The 18,533-nt window shown below is 32.3% G+C and overlaps 2 long non-coding RNA genes and 1 pseudogene across 2 annotated transcripts; 1 reads left to right on the top strand and 2 right to left on the bottom strand.

Annotated features, from left to right (window-relative positions):
* The first annotated feature begins 4,184 nt into the window (after positions 1-4,184).
* LOC112729029 (putative lactoylglutathione lyase) lies at positions 4,185-6,729 on the top strand (annotated as a pseudogene).
* A 29-nt stretch (positions 6,730-6,758) lies between these two features.
* On the bottom strand, positions 6,759-7,284 carry LOC140177251 (uncharacterized). Its single transcript, XR_011869077.1, has 2 exons — positions 7,201-7,284; positions 6,759-7,118 (listed from the first exon to the last, which is right to left on the bottom strand). It is a non-coding gene; the product is annotated as an uncharacterized lncRNA (long non-coding RNA).
* A 9,097-nt stretch (positions 7,285-16,381) lies between these two features.
* On the bottom strand, positions 16,382-18,533 carry LOC112726210 (uncharacterized). Its single transcript, XR_003165229.3, has 4 exons — positions 18,504-18,533; positions 18,353-18,421; positions 18,129-18,250; positions 16,382-16,432 (listed from the first exon to the last, which is right to left on the bottom strand). It is a non-coding gene; the product is annotated as an uncharacterized lncRNA (long non-coding RNA).

The following is an 18,533-nucleotide window of genomic DNA, read 5'->3' as shown; positions in this document are numbered from 1 at the left end:
AAAAAACTCTAAGTACCCTAAAAAACCCTAGAAAACCTTAGAAAACCCTAGAAAATCCTAGATAACCCTAGAAAATCCAAAAAAAATCCTAAAAACCCTAGAAAACCCTAGATAATCCTAGAAAACTCTTGAAAAACCCTAGAAAATCCTAGAAAACCCTAAAAAAATCCTAGAAAAATCCTACAAAACCTTAGAAAACTCTAGATAACCCTAGAAAACTTTAGAAAATCCTAGCAAACCCTAGAAAACTCTAGAAAAATCCTAGACAAGAATAGAAAAACCCTAGAAAATCCTAGAAAAATCTAGAAAACCCTAGAAAAACTCTAAAAAAAATCCTAAAAACCATAAAAAAAACTCCTAAAAAATCCTAGAAAACTATGGAAAACCCTAGAAAAACCTTGAAAACCTTAGAAAATCCTAGAAAAACCCTAAAAAATCCTAGATAACCCAAGAAAATCCTTGAAAACCCTAGATAACACTAAAAAACCCTAGAAAAACCATAGAAAAGCCTAAAATACACTAAAGAACACTAGAAAACCCAAAAAGCCATAGAAAATACTAAAAACCCTAGAAAATCCTAAAAATCTTAGAAAATCCTAAAAACACTAGAAAACCCTAAAGAAACAAAAGTACCCAAACAAACCCGAGAAAATACCAGAAAACTCTAAAACACCCTAGAAAATCCTAGATAACCCTAGAAAATCTAATAAAAACTCTAAAAAATTCTAGAAACTCTAAAAAATCCTAGAAAACCCTAGATAACACTAGAAAACTCTAGAAAAACCCTAAAAAACCCTAGAAAAACCCTAGAAAATCCTAAAAAAATCCTAGAAAATCCTAAAAACCCTAGAAAACTCTAGAAGATCCTAGAAAATCCTAAAAAACCCTAGGAAACCCTAGGAAACTCTAGAAAATCCTAAAAAAACACTAAAAACCCTAAGAAAAACCTAAAACACTAAAAAACTCTAGAAAACCCTAGAAAATCGTAGATAACCCTAGAAAACCCAAGAAAAGCCCTAGAAAACCCTAGAAAAACCTATAAAATCCTAAAAAAACCCTAGAAAACGCTAAAACTCCTAGAAAATCTTAGATAACCCTTGAAAACTCTAGAAAAAACTACTAAATCCTAAAAAATCTTAGAAAATCCTAAAAACCCTAGAAAACCTTAGATAACCCTAGAAAAACCTAAGAAAATCCTAAAAACCCTAGAAAACTCTAAAAGCCCCTAAAAATTCCTAAAAACCCTAGAAAATCCTAAAAAACCATAGAAAACCCTAGATAACTTTAGAAAAACCCTAAAAAATGCTAGAAAATACTAGAAAAATCCTAGAAAACCCGAGAAAAAATAGAAAAACCCTAAAAATGATAGAAATTCCTAGAAAACCCTAAAACTCCTAGAAAATCCTAGAAAAAACCTAGAGAACCCTAGAAAACCCTAGAAAATCCTAAAAAACTCTAAAAAATCCTAGATAAACCTAGAAAATCCTAGAAAAACCTAGAAAACCCTAAATAACCCTAGAAAACCTTAGATAACCTAGAAAATCCTAAAAATCCTAGAAAACACTAAAAATCTTAGAAAAATCTTAAGAAATCCGAATAAACCCTAAAAGTCCTAGAAAACCCTAAAAAAAACCTAGAAAAACCCAAGAAAACCCTAAAAAAATCTTGAAAAAGATTAGAAAAATCCTAGAAAAAACTAGAAAATCCTAGAAAATCTTAAAAATCCTAGAAAACCCTAGAAAAACCTTGAAATCCCTAGAAAAAACCTAGAAAGCCCTAGAAAATTTTAGAAAACTCTAGAAAACCCTAAATAACCCTAGAAAATCCTAGAAAACTCTAGGAAAATCTTATAAAACCTTAAAAAAATCCTAGAAAACCCTAGAAAATCTTTGATAAACCTAGAAAAGCCTAGAAAAACTCTAGAAAACCCTAGATAACCCTAGAAAATCCAAGAAAAACCAAGAAAATCCTAGAGAATCCTAAAAAACCCTAGAAAACCCTAGAAAATCTTAGAAAAACCTAAAAATCCGTAGAAAAACCATAGATAATCCTAAAAAAGCCTAAAAAATCTTAGAAAATCCTAGAAAACACTAAAAAATCTTAGAAAACCTTAGAAAACCCAAGAAAATCCTAAAAAACCCTAGAAAAACTCCTAGAAAATCCTAAAAAACCTAGAAAATCCTAGATAATCTTAGAAAATCTTAGAAAAAACCTAAAAAATCTTAAAAAACCCTGGAAAAACCTTAGAAAATCCTTAAAAAATCTTAGAAAATCCTAGAAAACCCTAGATAACCCTAGAAAACCCTAGAAAATCCTTGAAAATCCTAGAAAACCCTAAAAAACTCTAGAAAACCCTAATATACCCTAAAAAACTATAGAAAATCCTAAAAATCCTAGAAAACCCTAAAACCTCTAGAAAATCCTAGATAACCCAAGAAAAACCTAGAAAATCCTAGAAAACTCTAAAAAAACCCTAGAAAATCTTAGATAACCCTAGAAAACCCTAGAAAACCCTAAAAATCCTAGAAATTTCTAAAAAATCCTGAAAAATCCTAGAAAACCATAAAAACCCTAGAAAACCCTAGATAATCCTAGAAAACTTTAGAAAAACCCTAGAAAATCCTAGAAAAACACTAAAAAATGCTAGAAAATAATAGAAAAATCCTAGAAAACCCTAGAAAAATCTATAAAACCCTAGAAAAACCCTAAAAATCCTAAAAACTATAAAAAAAAATCCTAGAAACCCAAAAAATCCTAAAAAACCCTAGAAAACCCTAGAAAAAACCTAGCAAACCCTAGATAACCTTAGGAAAACCCTAGAAAACCCTAGATAACCCTAGAAAACCCTTGGATTCCGGTCACCATCAACCACGTTCACGTCAACGCCGAGAAGAATTCCATCGGAGGGTTATTCCCTTCAACAAATAGGGACGATGCCGAGACTTTAGGTTCTGTCCCTTTCAACAAATAACTTTTTAGGTTCGGTCCCCACTTCGTTGTTGTGCGATTCTTTGTCCATTCAAATTGTTAAGCTTGTCTTTAATTTTCTCACGAGAGTTTTTGAGCTGCAAAGTACAAAGAACTGCATTAACTCGGGTTGAAGTGAGTCTCTGAATTGGAGCAACTTGGTGGGTTGTTGTTGTTGTTGTTGTTCTTGATTATAAAGGTTATAATCTTCTACCATTTTTATTTTTTTGAATCAGTTTATTGAGATTTTTCGATTTCTTTTCTTTATTCTGTTTAGAAATAAGATTAAGGGGAAGATATGATGATAATAGTGGCGGTAGTGGTAAGGGGTTTGGTGATGGGGTATTTGGAAGAGAGAGAAAATAATATTTTTGAAATGATGAAAGTAAATAGATTTTGAAGGGTAAAATTGAAAAAAAATAGTGTTGACCATAGTTTGATCAGAAAATTTGAGAATAAGGATAAAATTGATGCAAATCGAAAAAATTAAAGATAAAATTGAAACAAATTAAAACTTAAGAATATTTTTAAAATTTTTAACAAATTTCAAGAACAAAAAAATATACTTTACCTTAAAAATTATACATCTTCAATCCTTGTTTTTAGTCTGTATCTTCAACCTTCTTCCCCCATCTACCCCCAAGTTGCAATGGTAATAAACTAGGCCAATTCTTGCATAAACTTCTTTTGTTATTCTAAAAAGAACCACATCATTGTATTTTACCATGTGGTTTTGTTTTGTATATAGATTGTAGGAGCATGCATTTTACAACTCAAAATTCATGCCAACGATACCCTTTTTTTTTCTAAAAGTTAAAATAATCATCGAATACTAACAAAACTAGTGGTTCAATTTGTCAATATGTTTTTCTTCCTTCTTGAGATTCAACACGTATTGTATACTAACAAAATCACGATGGTAAATAATAAATATGCGCAATTTGGAAATTTAAGACTGAATTTTTATACAAAAGTTTTGCCGAATGAATTAATGAAAGAAAATTAAAACGAGCAGACTCAATGATGTAAATAAAAGCCCAAACTCTACGAAACGCTGTAGTTACAATGGGCTAAAGCCCAATCTAATAAAAGCCCGTTAATAATAATTACTGTCCATGCATGATGCATGGTGGATAAAGCTGTTTGGTTTAAGTAGTTGAGAAGAAGAGAACAAGGCAACCAGCATCATTAGCAATTTGCAGCATTGCCAAATGGCAATGGCAATGGCCATGACCTCATCCATAATGTTATCAACAACTTGTTCTTTCAGTTTCCCTTCTATCACTATATGCATTTCCTCTTACAACCCTAACCCTTCTAGAAGACTAGCTCTCTTTCACCTTCTTTCTGGTCCTTTTGGTAATTAACCTCCATTCACATCAGCTTTATTATTATCCATTTGATACTTAGAGTTAATTAATTATATTATCACTCTGTTTATATTAACAGAATTTTTATGGCAATTTGTTCAGCTATTCCACAGTCCCAATCTCTGTTATTTGGTGTAAAAGGTTCAGAATTGTTTAGAGTAGCAAAGGCTAATACAGCAGAGAATCTAATTCAACCAGAGCAAAACTTGTTTGAATGGGTCAAAAATGACAATAGAAGATTCTTACATGTTGTGTACTGTGTTGGGGACTTGGATAAGACTATAAAGTATGCTACCTATGATGCTTCAATCGCCCTAAATTAATGCAATTATTATACTATATTCTTGAATCTTGATTACATTTTCGGAATGTGTATATATATTTAGGTTTTACACTAAGTGCCTTGGCATGAAGCTGTTGAGAAAACGTGATATACCTGAAGAAAGATACACAAATCCTTTTCTTGGATATGGCCCTGAAGATTCCAATTTTACAGTTGAGCTTACCTATAGTGAGTTTAGATGTGCAAGATACAAACTTTTGTTTAGCATAAAATAGTTTGTGCTTCTCATGTTTCTTGTTTGTATTTCTTGATCATTGCAGATTATGGAGTGGACAAGTATGAAATTGGAAATGGGTTTGGTCATTTGGGTGTTGTAGTTGAAGATGTAAGCTCCTATTATAGAACAATTAGAAAACAAAGCATGATTGTTGATTTTGTAGAATTAAGCAACAACAACTTAAAACTCAAATAGAGTCTCCAATTGAACACATTGGTGCATTAAGAACCAATTTATATTTTTCATGAACATTAGTTACCAGCTTATCTAACATCACCAGCCAATTAATCAATGTGTGTTGTTATCTTCAAACTATGAAATTCTCACAGGAAGTTAAAAACTAAATGGTCTTTTTAAAAGTGGTTTTTGGTATATTTCCTTTTATTAATGCTCAATTTTCATGTATGATGCATGTCTCTGTCAAATTTCTGACTTAAATTATGATGATTATTGTCCTTACTCCAATTTCTAGGCTGCCAAGGCAGTTGATCTGATAAAAGCAAAAGGTGGAAAGGTTATCAAGGAACCAGGGCCTGTCAAAGGTGGCAGCACAGTAACTTCTTTCATCCAAGATCCTGATGGTTATGAATTTGAGCTCTTGGAAAGAGGACTTACTTCCGAACCCCTATGCTAAGTGTCACTTCGTGTAGGCGATCTTGACCGTGCCATAATCTTCTATCAGAAAGTGAGTGTTTTCTACTCCTGTTAGGATGAAAATGTGAAAGGTTCTTTCATGAAGTGAATTCCATCTTTCTTTCATGTATTAATATTTTTCCTTGTTTTTATGGATTTCAAAAGGCTATTGGCATGCAACTTCTGCGTAGGAAAGACAATCCTGAGCACAAGGTAAACTTATGCAGGTGGAAATTATTAATATCATGTGCAAGTTGGCTTGTTTGGTTTCTGTTTTCATTTTCAGTAACCTTTGCTTATTAGCTTTTGCGAAGAAAAAAGTAAAAACAAAAAACATGATTTTATTGATTTTTAGCTATCAATTGTCATTGATTCTGATTGGTTTACAGAATACAGTTGCCACAATGGGGTATGGTCATGAAGATAAGAATACTGTTCTAGAACTTACATATATCTACGGAATCACTAATTATGACAAAGGAAATGGCTATGGATAGGTAGATACTATTTATTTTCCATTTTCGAAAGTGGTTTTATTGATTTTTGTGTTGTTCTCCGTGTCTATTTTCTATATCTTACTATTAGAATGTAACTCATTTATGTGTTTACACAGATTGCAATAGGCACAAATGATGTGTATAAGAGTGCAGAAGCAATCAAACTGTGTGGAGGCAAGATTATCCATGAACCTGGGCCGCTGCCAGGTATCAACACCAAGATAGCAGTTTGCTTGGACCCTGATGGTTGGAAATTGGTATGCATAACCTTTCCATCTATTTGATTGTATGGGATTTATTATGTGCTTCTTCTAAGACTTCAACCAGGTCAACTATGTTGATGAATTCATGGGTGGTTTGTGTATGATATGTAATTAGAGAGGAATGAATCATATGTGAAATAACGTGAGAAATACTAGGCAAATATATTTTATTTTAAACACCATGCCGACTCACACTATCCACGGTTGAACGGGGTGAGTCGGATGACTTGCGATGCAAGATATGTACACCTAACGTAACTCAAAATACTATTTACCACTACTGCTTTTTCTCTATACCTATCATCTGAGTTCTCCTTTCATTTATACCCGAGACTTTGGCATAGAATGATACCATCTTATTGTATTTTAAAGTTTGACTTGTGTATTAATTATGTAGGCTTTTGTTGATAATGCTGATTTCATGAAAGAATTAGAGTGACAATGTAACGGTTCTAGATCCTATGCCTCTTCATTGAAATCATTGTACTCTATCAATGTCCTTGGCGAAATCTTACAGTTATTCTATCAAATGTACATCTTTATAAGCATCTCACAAAGCAAAAGTAAAAGAGAAGTAGAAAAAGCAACCCCATATCATCCATTTTATTTTTTTCTTATTTTCTGTTTATATTTATACCGCTTTGGCATGGCAATTCAACATATACTGAATCCCATCAAGCCAGAACTATTTGTCTCTTTTACTCTCACATTCAAACTCTATTATCCTTTCTGCAGTTTTAATTCCGAAATATGCCCTCTTTTCTATTTAGTCTTCCTTCTCTCTTCCCGGCCAAGCTTGGACATCACTGCAGACTCCGGTGACTATACCTGCGATTTTATAGGCCATACCTTAAAGCATTGGTTTTCAGATTGTGGGAAAGAATAGTTATGAATGAAACTTTGAGCTTACATTTCTTCTTTTTGGTGAATGTTCCTGCCATGTGCTTGCTCTTCATTTTTGCTATAACCTGTTGTAATTTTGTTAGAACATTCCATGTAACTGTTTAATTAGAGATATCAACAAAATCAGTGGTTATGATTATCTCCTATGCCTATTATTTGTTGATGGATTTTTGAGTGTCTTCTAGCAATTACCTGTAAATTTGAATTCATATTGAAAGATACTTGCTTCTAGTGAAGATCTCCTGCATTTGACATTCAGAAAGAAAGGGATACTTTGTGTTATAAATATAAACTTCTATGTGCATTTGCCATTTGTTTTAATTTACTTCAATTGCTATAAATATTTTAAGGATACCTTTTCTTGTACGCTTTAGAAGCTCCCCTCCTTCGAAAACAGAGTCCAGTGCCAGCAAGATATTTACTTCTCTTCCTTCCTATCATTTTTCATCGACTAGAGGGATTTTTTTTTCCAGGATTTTCTAGATTTTTTTAAGGTTTTCTAGGATTTTTCTATTATTTTCTAGGGTTTTCAAGTGTTTTTCTAAAGTTTTCTAGGGTTATCTAAGGTTTTCTAGGGTTTTGTAGGGTTTTCTTGGATTTTTCTAATATTTTTTAGGATTTTTAGGATTTTCTAGGGTTTTCTAGGATTATCTAGGGTTTTCTAGGATTTTTTTAGGGTTTTTCTTGGATTTTCTAGGGTTTTCTAGGGTTTGTTAGGTACTTAGGTTTTTCTAGGGTTTTCTAGGATTTTCTTAAAGTTTTTTAGGGTTATCTAGGATTTTTTAGGGTTTTTTAAAGTTTTCTAGGGTTTTCCAAGATTTTTTAGGGTTTTGTAGGGTTTTCTAGGAGTTTTCTAGGATTTTTTAGGATTTTCTAGGGTATTTTTTAGGGTTTTGCTCTAAGTGAGAGATCCTTGGTTTAATACCCACCTATAACATATTTTTATAACATATACATATATAGGATGTAAGTTAGTCACACTCAATTTCCAATCCTCTAATTTGTCATATTTTGACATAGTTTATTCGTAAGGTATTCAAACTATTTTAATTTATTCCAATTTAGCCTCTTAAATTTTATTGTTTAAATTTGAAATATTTTATTTTTAATCATAATTTTAATTTTATCTTTAAATATAAAGAAATATTGTTAAACTAATAAACTATTAACAAAAATGAAAAATCTAAAGATTTCAAATTAATACATGAGTGACAAACCCCCCAAAAAATACCCCAACGACTATGACATCCCATTTTCTCTTTGCTTACCCAACAATACCTACTACTTTCAAATCTCCAATATTCTTCTTCCACAGCCCTTCAGTCTCCCACCCTGTCATAGACCAGAACGGCAGCCACTTCTTTCTCTAGCATCCCTCTGATCTCTTTATTGTACACCGTTACTATTGCTGTTGAGGCTGCAACCTTTGAGCTCGATGCCGATCTGCTCACTTCTCATCTCTTCGCTGTTGCTGTGCTCTCTACTCTGTATTCCCTCTCCAACTTTTTGCTTTCTCTACGCATACCGCCGCTATTCTATCCACTAGCAGCCTCCGCCGCCGCCTGCAAACTCTGCTGCCAGCACTGCAACAAATGTCTCCTTACTTCAGAAAATTAGGTATGCGTTCTCCTTCTTTATCTTCTATTTGTTTTCATTTCTCAATTTGGAACCTAAATTTGTGTCTCTTGTTTGATTTTATCTAAATATTTTTTTCCTCTTCCTCTGTGAATTGAATTTATTTATTTTTAAACTATGGTATTGTGTATGATTGTCTTGTGTCATTTTCTCGAATGATAGAGCTTTGGCACTAGAATTTGCTTAATGAAATGGACATTGATGACGTATTTTTTCTTCTACTTTTCTGTGCATCTCTTGATTTTTGATTAATTGATTATTGAATATTGATGACTTGATGAGTTAAGAATATGGATTAGTTCAATTTTTAAATTTCTTTGTTTATCTATCTTTTTTGTTAGGATAGTTCCGAGTTGCCTCTATATGAGATAAAAATATAGTGTGATTAAACTTTATTCAATTTAGTGAGAGCTTTTTAATATGTGTGATGTTTTCTTTCCAAATAGAGGCTTAATTTGCTTGTGTATGATTAAACCTTGCTGCTTTATAAAAGAATGAACTAGCTAACTTTCTGGGGCCTTAATTTTCTTGTGATTTGAATTTAATTAAAGACAAATGGAAGAATGAATGCCTTAGTTTGCTTCGATTTTGCTTACCATTTTGGTTCACTAATCCATCTTCATTAAATACAATGTAATAAGTGTCTTGCATATGATTGTTTTCAATTCTCAATTTATCTTTTATTCACGTAATGAAACTCTTTTATAGCTATGCAATTGATGACTGCTTGTTAGACCAACTATATTCCTGTCTTTTATTATTGTCTATGTTAATTTGTTAATTGAAATATATTAGATTACACATAATATTATTATCCATTGAAAAAAGTTGAGAAGTTAAAGAAAGAAGGAAGAAAGAAAAGTTGAGATATTCATTTATATAAAGGGAATCTAAAAACACATTGTGATGACTAAATTAAAAGATATCTCTATATATGTATCATGTTGCTAAATGCTACAAAGGGAATGGACATATAACAAAAGATGGAAGGAAAATAATGAAGGATGTTGTGAGGAAATATTGAGTGATTGCTTCTAAAGATGACAAAAAGCTATCCACCTGCTTTAATTTTTGGTCTATTAAGTAATAATGTAGATTAAAATACGATATGTGAAAACTTTTAATGAATGTTGGAGACCTGTGCATGGATGTTGCAAATGATATTATGTAGGGTTTTTTAGAATTTTCTAGGTTTTTCTATGGATTTTTAGGATTTCTCTAGGATTTTCTAGAGTTATCTAAGGTTTTCTAGGGTTTTTTATGGTTATCTAGGGTTTTCTAGGTTTTTTCTAGGGTTTTCTAGGGTTTTTAGGATTTTCTAGACTTTTTTTTTCATGGTTTTTAGGGTTTTTTTTAGAGTTTTTCTAGTGTTTTCTAGGTTTTTTAGGATTTTCTTAGGTTTTTGAGGAGTTTCAAGGATTTTCTAGGTTTTATCTAGGTCTATATTTAGGAATTTTAGGGTTTTCTAGGATTTTTTTAGGGTTTTTTAGAATTTTTTTTGCTTTTTCTAGGATTTTTTAAGATTTTTTAGGGTTTTCTAGATTTTTTCTTAGGTTTTCTTGGGTTTTTCTAGGATTTTTCTAGGGTGTTTAGCATTTTTAGGATTTTCTAGCGTTTTCTTGGGTTATCTAGGGTTTTCTAGGATTTTCTAGGGTTTTTTTTGTATTTTCTAGGGTTTTCTAGGGATTTTTTTTAGGATTTTCTATGGTTTTTTTAGGGGTTTTTAGGTTTTTTTGTATTTTCTAAGGTTTTCTATGGTTATTTAGTGTTTTTTAAGGTTTTTCTTAGGTTATCTAGGGTTTTCTAGGATTTTTTTTTATGTTTTTTTAGGGTTTTCTAGGGTTATCTAGGTTTTTTAGAATCTTCTAACGTTTTTTTTTTAGAGTTTTCAAGTGGTTTTTAGGTTTTTTCTAGGGTTTTTCAGGATTTTCTAGGGTTTTTAGGACTTTCAAGGGTGTTTTTATGGTTTTTAGGATTTTTCAGTGTTTTTCTAGGATTTTATAGATTTTTCTAGAGTTTTCTAAGGCTTTTCTATTGTTTTCTTGGATTTTCTAGGTTTTTCTAGGGTTTTCTAGGACTTTTTAGGGTTTTTTAAGATTTACTAAGGTTTTCTAGGGTTTTTAGGGTTTCTATTGTTTTCTAAGATTTTTTTAGGGTTTTCTAGGATTATCAAAGATTTTCTAGTGTTATTTAGGGATTTCTAGGGATTTTTACGGTTTTTTAGAATTTTTTAGGATCTTCTAGGATTTTCTATGGTTTTTCTACAGTTTTCTATGATCTTCTAAGTTTTTCTATGATTTTCTATGGTTTTTCTAGAATTTTTTAGGATTTTCTAGGATTTTTTAGGGTTATCTACAGTTTTTATGGTTTTTCTAGGGTTTTCTAAGTTTTTTCTAGGATATTTCAGGATTTTCTATGGTTTTTAGGGTTTTCTAGGGTTTTTTATGGTTTTTTCTAGGGTCTTTATGGTTTTTTCTAGGATTTTTTTTATGATTTTTAGGATTTTCTAGGGTTTTCAAGGATTTTCTAGTGTTATTTAGGGTTTTCTAAGATTTTTCTAGGGTTTTCAAGGGTTTTCTAAGGTTTTCTAGGTTTTTTTAGGGTTTTCTAAAAGTTTCTAAGATTTTTAGGGTTTTTTAGGATTTTTTTATGCTTTTTAGGATTTTTAGAGTTTTTCTAGGATTTTCTAGATTTTTCTAAGGTTTTCTAAGATTTTTCTATTATTTTCTAGGGTTTTCTAAAGTTTTCTAGGGTTATCTAGGAATTTCTAGGGTTTTGTAGGGTTTTCTAGGGTTTTTCTAGTGTTTTTTAGGATTTTCTAGGGTTTTGTAGGTTTTTCAAGGATTTTCTAGTATTTTTTAGGGTTTTCTAGGATTTTTCTAAAGTTTTCTAAGGTTATCTAGAGTTTTCTAGGGTTTTTTAGGGTTTTCCAGGATTCTTTAGGGTTTTTTAGGGTTTTTTAGGAGTTTTCTAGGATTTTTTAGGATTTTTTAGAGTATTTTTTAGGGTTTTGCACTAAGTGAGAGATCCTTGGTTTAATACCCACATATAACATATTTTTATAATATATACATATATAGGATGTAAGTTAGTCACACTCAATTTCCAATCCTCTAATTTGTCATATTTTGACATAGTTTATTCGTAAGATATTCAAACTATTTTAATTTATTCCAATTTAGCCTCTTAAATTTTATTGTTTAAATTTGAAATATTTGATTTTTAATCATAATTTTAATTTGATCTTTAAATATAAAGAAATATTGTTAAACTAATAAACTATTAACAAAAATAAAAAATCTAAAGATTTCAAATTAATACATGAGTGACAAACCCTCCAAAAAATACCCCAACGACTATGACATCCCATTTTCTCTTTGCTTACCCAACATTACCCACTACTTTCAAATTTCCAATATTCTTCTTCTACAGCCCCTCAGTCTTCCACCCTGTCATAGACCAGAATGGCAGCCACTTCTTTCTCCAGCATCCCTCTGATCTCTTCATTGTACACCGTTACTATTGTTGTTGAGGCTGCAACCTTTGATCTCGATGCCGATCTGCTCACTTCTCCTCTCTTCGCTGCTGCTGTGCTCTCTACTCTGTACTCCCTCTCCAACCTTTTGCTTTCTCTACGCACACCGCTGTTATTCTATCCACTAGCAGCCTCCGCCGCCGCCTGCAAACTCTGCTGCTAGCACTGTAATGAACGTCTCCTTCCTTCAGAAAATTAGGTATGTGTTCTCCTTCTTTATCTTCTATTTGTTGTCATTTCTCAATTTGGAACCTAAATTTGTGTCTCTTGTTTGATTTTATCTAAATATTTTTTTCCTCTTCCTCTGTGAATTGAATTTATTTTTTTTTAAACTATGGTATTTTGTATGATTGTTTTGTGTCATTTTCTCGAATAATAGAGCCTTGGCACTAGAAATTGCTTAATGAAATGGACATTGATGACGTATTTTTTCTTCTCCTTTTCTGTGCATCTCTTGATTTTTGATTAATTGATTATTGAATATTGATGACTTGATTAGTTAAGAATATGGATTAGTTCAATTTTTAAATTTCTTTGTTCATCTATCTTTTTTATTAGGTTAGTTCTGGGTTGCCTCTTTATGAGATGAAAATACAGTGTGATTAAACTTTATTCAATTTAGTTAGAGCTTTTTAATATTTGTGATGTGTTCTTCCCAAATAGAGGCTTAATTTGCTTGTGTATGATTAAACCTTGCTGCTTTATAAAAGAATGAATTAGTTAACATTTTAGGGACTTAATTTGCTTGTCATTTGAATTTAATTAAAGACAAATGGAAGAATGAAGACCTTAGTTTGCTTCGGTTTTGCTTACCATTTAGGCTCACTTATCGATCTTCATTAAATACAATTTAATAAGTGTCTTGCATATGATTGTTTGCGATTCTCAATTTATCCTTTATTCACGTAATGCGACTCCTTTATGGTTATGCAATTGATGACTGCTTGTTAGACCAACTATATTTCTGTCTTTTATTATTGTCTATGTTAATTTGTTAATTGAAATATATCAGATCATACAGAATATTATTATTCATTGAAAAAATTGAGAAGTTCAAGAAACACAATCTCTGGATCACTTTCGTCCCATTTTGGATTAAAAAAATTAATAATTTACAATCAAAAGATGTCAAGGAAGAAAATGAGTTAAGCAAAAAGAGAGAAAGAAATAAAAAGAGAAAGAAAGAAGGAAGAAAGCAAAGTTGAGATATGCATTGATATAAAGGGCATCTAAAAGCATATTGTGATAACTAAAAGATATCTCTATATATGTATCATGTTGCTAAATGCTACAAACGGAATGGACATATAACATAAGATGGAGGAAAAATAATGAAAGATGTTGTGAGGAAATATCGAGTGATTGCTTTGGGAGATGACAAAAAGCTATCCACCTGTTGCAATTTTTGGTCTATTAAGTAATAATGTAGATCAAAATGACAATAGTTGAAAACTTTTAATGAATATTGGAAACCTGTGCATGGATGTTGCAAATTATATTATGTAGGATATTTGTACCTTTATTTGTGGTCTATTGTAGACATAGTTATCAAATCCGGCTTGACCTGGCCGTTCGACCGAAAACTCGGTCACCCGATTACTTGGTCGGGCCAAGCCACTCGTTGAACTGGTTGTGCAACAGACCCGGTCGAACCCGGTTCGACCAAACAGGTTTTCGTGAAATTCGATGATCCGTCCGGTTAATTTAACCCGATCCGGTCGTTTTATTTTATTTTTCTTCCTATTACTTGAAACGGCGTCCTTCATAACCCCCCTCCTAACCCTTCCCTTTAGATGAAACCCTATGCCCAATGCCAAATCTAAGACTCTTGACTCTGAGAGTCTAAGTAAAACCCCCTAACCCAGCCAGTCTCTGCGCTCTCTCCATCTCTAGCTCGCAGTCGGAACTCAATACTCAGTAGTCCCTTTCTTGTCTCTCCCTCACCTCGACAGTCGTCACTCTCAGTCTCTCACGGCCTCACCTCGTCCCTCTCTCAGTCTCTCACCTCGTCCACTCACCTTGGTCGTCGTCGCGGTCCCGTACCCCGGTGTTCGCTTCGTTGGCGGCAGAAGCAGACGGAACCGCATCTGGTCCCTCGGTAGTGGTGGTGGTCATCTTCTTGCTTCTCACGTCTCTGTCTCGCACCTGGTCTCGATCTCTCCCTTCCCTGCGCTCTTCGTCGCCGGTAATAGAGGCAACAGGTCCCGGTGGACTGGTCTTCATTGTCGTCTTCTTGCTTCGAGCCTTGCCGTTAGCTTCTCCCTCGCCATCAGCTTCTCCTTCGCCGTCAGATTCCTTCGTGCAACCCGATTTGGTGAGTTTCCCCTGTTCTTTCTGTTTTAATTTTGTTGCGGAAACCGAATGTGTTGCTGAAATTTGTTACTGATTATCATGAATCTTGAATTGTTAATGAGTTCCCCTGTCTTTCTGTTCAATTCTGTTTTTTTTTGTTGTGCCTGAAGTTATCATAGTTTATATTTTTGTTGCTCCATGAAGTTGTCATAGTTATCATACAATGTAACTAGTTTCTTGTATCTCTCTCTTCAAACTCTTTTTCTCTTATTCTGATGTTCTGCATAACATCAAATGCAGTGTTTCTTATGAAAGATATAGATGCAAATCAAAATGAGAAAATGTTAATCAAGCTCCAAATTTGTCCTATGAAGATATAAATTTCGATTTTAAGATCACTTGGACTTGATTATCAATTATGTTATCTTTTGCTTGCTCTTGTTTATTTAAATAGAGAAAGTATTTGTATTAAAAAACTAATTTATTATCTTTTTTTTGCATCATTAATTGTCTAAAAATTAACATTGATTATTATTATATTTGTAAAGACTTACATTTTAAGTCTTAGTATTAATTTAATTTTATTTATATAATTTATATTTTTTAAATTATACCGGAACAACCAGGTAAACCAGTGACCCACCGGTTGATCCAGTAATCGGGTCACGTGGTCATTTGATTCTGATAACTATGATTACTATTATATTAAAGTGTGTTTATGTATCGATTAGGATTATACTAGAATTAATTAGATCAATTAGGACTCATCATGTTCTTCTTTATTAATATTATAATTATGAGTAATAATTCATTAGTGTATATAAATCTAAAAATTGAGGAGTTCATTAACCTTTTCACATTATAATCACCGTCTAAGAGTGGTAGAGGCAAAGCATAGTTTTGTCAGTTTTTCAAAAAGCATTGTCAGTTTTTCTAGCCACTAATTAAGATGACTTAAAAACTCTTAACCTAAATTAAAATTTAATAAAAAAAAAATCTGACATCGTATACCATAGATAAAAATATCATAAATAAACCAATATCAAAGATAGAATAAATAACCAATATCATAAACCAATACCATAGATAAAAATATCATAAATAAACCAATATCATAAATAAACCATTTGAAAAGAGAAACAAGGATAGAATAAAATAAGAACCCCACTTGTTAATGTCACCAGCAACAGCTCCTTGGAATTCTGTTGGTACTTTCAGCTCAACAAGCATAACAGGTTCTAATATAAATGGCCTGGAAGCTGTATAGCACTGATACAAATATCAAAGAATATGGTCAGTACTATGAGCACAAACTATGGACAATATTATCAGGATATTGCAATGTATAAATGGATGCAGAATTTAAAGAACTTCTGAAAGCATGGATAAAGCCAACTTAAATGCAAGTTCACTAGAATCAACGAGAACCATAGACAAAGACAACCAATACTTGAGCATAGACCAAGAAACATCGACTAATTGATGCAAATATATCGGAAAAGTCCCCATAAATTACTTTTGAATGCTCACTATTCCATCATTACATTTTTTCGTGGTCTTTATTACATTCATGGGAATAAGATAATATATGTTGAACGACAATTAGACTTAAAGTAAAATCACAAATAAGCAATGATGAAAATTTCACTCACGAGTTGGCGGCTCCCTTAAAACCTTTTTCAATTGAGGGATAAAACCTGATGGAATAGTTGCCCAAACAGAGGTTATTTCAAATTCGAATTTAGTTGGTGATCCTGCCCGAAGTGGTTTAATATACCTGCAAACATAGTAACACGTAGTGATCACTAAGCATCTAAGAAACAAAAGTGATTAGGGATAAGTTGGAACATCACAAATTCCAATCACTGCTATATAAGGTAAGATATACTTTATACGGAAGCCATTAGCCCAGAACCAGAACCACAGCAAAGAAAGAAAGCTATCCAATTTTTTAATTAAGGATTATTACACTTTTATGAGAAAGAAAAAGGATATTTATACACATGGAGAAGTCTGGAAGTAAATGAAAATCCCTATCTAAAATTTGATTGCCCTTGAATACCAGCAATTTTCTGTTCCTAAGAGACATGCATTTAGTTTGGATGACATTGTTTTGAAAATCACGATGTATACTTTCTTCATTTATTAATTCACAACACCTTTTATTTAACAAAACTTTTTTGACTAACTTTAAATTTTTTAATAACGCATCAACTTAATTTTATTTCTAACCACACAGAAAAGAATATAAATTGAGACAAATTTGTTTAAAAACTAACATGGACAAAAATGCCTCTTTTGTCAAGCGCTTATATTAAAACGAACTTCTCAAAAAGTAATTTCTGAATAAACAATTTGCTGTAAGATTAATATAAGTTACTTTTTTTTATCTTTTAGAAAGTACTTATTGAGCCTAATACAAAAAAATATATTAATTTACACACTACAACGGCATATTTATCTTGTAATATTCAGTAAGTTAAAACTTGGGGAAAAATAATTAAAGAATCTTGTAATGATCAAACAGTTCTTCAACAGTGCCTACTCCCTAATCTTGCCTTGCATGCAAGGTCTATGCATATTTAGACATGCGGTTGTTGAGAGAAAGTTAATCAAGACGAAGTCACAGTCATTATATTTCTTGCAAGGTTGGTTCACATGATTTCTATGCTCCAACCATAGGGTATTGAAAATTGTATTGTAATTGCAATTAAACTTTATTCGGAGTTATATCTTTGATGCTAACAGTTTGTCAGTAAGTATCTCTCCTAAAGTTGTAATTATTGTAATTGGATAAAGGTAAAACTCAAAAGAATGGTTTAATATCGAACAGGCCTCTTCACACGAATGTCGCTTATTCTTTTTGAGTTTGAAGAATGGACAATGCACAGGTCCATCCTATCTGGGATGCAGCTTTTATTAAGAATAATTGAGAGACAACAAGGATTGAACCCTCTGTCTAGTCATAGAAGCTCTTACACCATTATTGAAACTCAGTCACTCTAATTAAACTTTAAAAAATAGCTCAAGGGAGAGGGTTGCCCTAGACTTGTAAAGGCTTCTACCACACCTTATCCTTAGGACATGTGGAACTATAATATACCTTCTCATGCTCAAGACTGGACAAAGACTTGCTATTTGGTTGACTAGACATTTTGGGGTGACCAAAACAACCATAGAATAGGTTCTGGTACAGTAATATACCATGATATGAACCATCTTTCCCATGAACTTAAATTGTTGGTCAGCGACACGATTTTATATCTAACACTTTAATGAGAAACAAATCCAAATCTTGATTATTGATATTGTAATGTGAGATGTAAATTAGTGGATACAAATAATAATAATAATTAGAGCATATGACGATCATAGTGCAAAGTGCCACTCTCGGGCAATCCACATGTCTAATCTGATTTAATAAAAAAAAAATCTTATGTATGGTAACTAATATAAAAATTACCGATACATACCCGATTACCCGTCCATATTGACCTTGCCCTCCAGATTGCTTCTAGTGTAAATAATCAAAATCAGCACGTTGTGTAACAGTTTCTCTGAAGTTTACATGGGGCTTTCCAACAGTTGCATCAACCTTAACAAGTAGGAACATAATAATGAAACTCCAGAAGCAGGAAATATAAAACCAGTATCAGCAAGGATTAACAACATTAATGCATGGGAAAGGAATAGGTACCTTATACTCTCTCCGACTACGTTCAACATAAATATCTAAATGTAGTTCTCCCATTCCAGATATGATAGTCTAACAACAAAGGTAAACTATGTCATTGCAAGTACACAAATTTGCCACTTTCATGATCTAGATAAATAGAATAGAACATTACCTGCCCACTCTCTGGGTCTAAACCAACATG

The sequence above is a fragment of the Arachis hypogaea genome, chromosome 12, assembly GCF_003086295.3.
Source record: "Arachis hypogaea cultivar Tifrunner chromosome 12, arahy.Tifrunner.gnm2.J5K5, whole genome shotgun sequence".
Lineage (NCBI taxonomy): Eukaryota > Viridiplantae > Streptophyta > Magnoliopsida > Fabales > Fabaceae > Arachis > Arachis hypogaea.
This window is presented reverse-complemented; position numbering and strand designations above follow the sequence as displayed.